Here is a 2,141-nt window from a genome sequence, read left to right on the forward strand (position 1 = left end):
TTCAGAGATCAGATTCGTTATTTTAATTTATTTTTTGTTTTTTATATTCTGACTTGATTTAATTGATTTTGTGGTTTATTAGATTTTGTTCGGTTCAAAAGGTACTGGTCGAAACAGTTCGCGTCGAAACAGTTCGCGTCGAAACAGTTCGCGTCGAAACAGTTCGCGTCGAAACGGTTCGAAGTTTGAAGATCTCAAAATGAAAGCATTCAATGGGAGATGAAATCTACTAAAGGGCATCAAGAAGACGATTACGGCGCCAAAAAGATAATTACCCATCTTCAAAAGGCATGTTTTTCCTTTCAGTTTGATAGATTTTTGTGAAATTGTTGTAATTTTGGGTGTTCATTGAATTGGGGATAATGCAGATGGGAAGAACAGTGATGCTACTAGGTCCAAGCAATCTATGACGGAGCAACACAGAAGGAACAAGATTAATGAAAGCTTTGTGTTTGTTTTATCATAATTTGAGTGACTTATACTCTAATTTAACAAGATGTATCTCATTTCTTACAATAATACCCGTCTTTAAATTATTATATCCATCAAACAGTTTAACACCTGATTTACAACTTCAAACATGCCCAACCTTTAATTTTTTTGCTGGCCGGTTTTGTTATAACTAATTCTTTGCTTTTTAATGTCATATAATCACTTTCCGAATGCACATTTAACTACAGACATGATATTATTATTCATAAAAAAACATACATATTCGTGAGATTTAAGGAGTAATAAATTTAATTTTTGATGTTAACAACTTAACATGTTGATATTTGTTGTTTTTATAGGTATTGGTGTTCTTTTGGTCCAGATGATCACAGAAAAGGAGGTATAGTTAGACCAAGCAGGAATACTTATGTACCAAAGAAAATATCTGCTGGTAGAGTGAACACAAAAAGAGGGTACACTTGACGCTTCATTGTCGAACGTTTAATCGCTGAACCATCTGTGGCGTTAGTCATATATAACCAAGATAAGCATGTTGATAAAGAGAGATTGCCATGTCATGGACCACAAGACAAGAAGGCTATCGGAACACGTGCCATGTATGCACCATTTATTTCAGAGGATCTACGGCTAAGCGTCTTTATTACGCGTCGGAATTCCAGTTGAAACAATTATGCAAAGGCACAATGAATCAGTGGAGAAACAAGGAGGTGTATCTAATAGAGATGATCTTTTAACACATAGTTATGTGAGGATACAATAAAGGAATATCAGGCGAGCAAGTTGTGAACTTTGTGACAACTCGAAATTTAGAACCTTTCTTGTATCTTGACGTAACTTGCTTGAAACATTTTATGACTAGTAACTTGTTAATATAATGACATAAGTGAACATTTTATGTGACTATGTGCTTGCTTGTACGTATGGTATATATGTATGTATATTATGTGAGCCGAGAACCCAACTCGAGACGACAAGGACCCGACTCGAGACCATGAGGTCTCGAGTGAATAGTGACCGATTTGGGCCTTTGGGCCGTGACCTCCTTAACCGGCTAGTAAGCCCTTTAGGGTGAATCATGAAGGACTAGTATATATACTACACTCATGGCCACACTCACCATTTCTTTGGACACCACACATACTCCTCTACACACACTCTCCTATCTCCTCTCTCACTAAAACCCAAAGAACACAAACACACATCATTTTCGGATCCAATCGGTTGGCACTAGGACTTTCGGTTCAAGCTTGGAATCGACACTTGGAGTTCACCTTTCCCATCCCTTAACCGGTTAGTGATTCTCATTATGTTTAGTGTTTGAGTTCGATTGTTAAGTTGTTTATACATGAGATGATTGTTTATCAAGATGTTTGTTTGATAAAATAGCTATTTGTTGTCAAAAGATGAAACTATATGCATGATTGTGACAAATCGGTTGATATGTCTTGATTTCGGATACATTGCATGATGGGTTATGATATCTTGTGTTAAATGGAGTTCAAAACTACTAGTTGTTGATGTTCATGAAACCGGTTTACATGTGTCATAGAATCGGCTTAGTATAGAACCGAGTTTGTAGTGTTCGGTTAAATGTGTTGATTTGTTATTCATGACTATGTTGGTGATTGATGCAAAATGTGTTAGAATAAGGGTTGTTTGTGATTTGAATATTTGAAGAACTTGTTGAA

Source organism: Helianthus annuus, chromosome 4 (genome assembly GCF_002127325.2).
Source record: "Helianthus annuus cultivar XRQ/B chromosome 4, HanXRQr2.0-SUNRISE, whole genome shotgun sequence".
Lineage (NCBI taxonomy): Eukaryota > Viridiplantae > Streptophyta > Magnoliopsida > Asterales > Asteraceae > Helianthus > Helianthus annuus.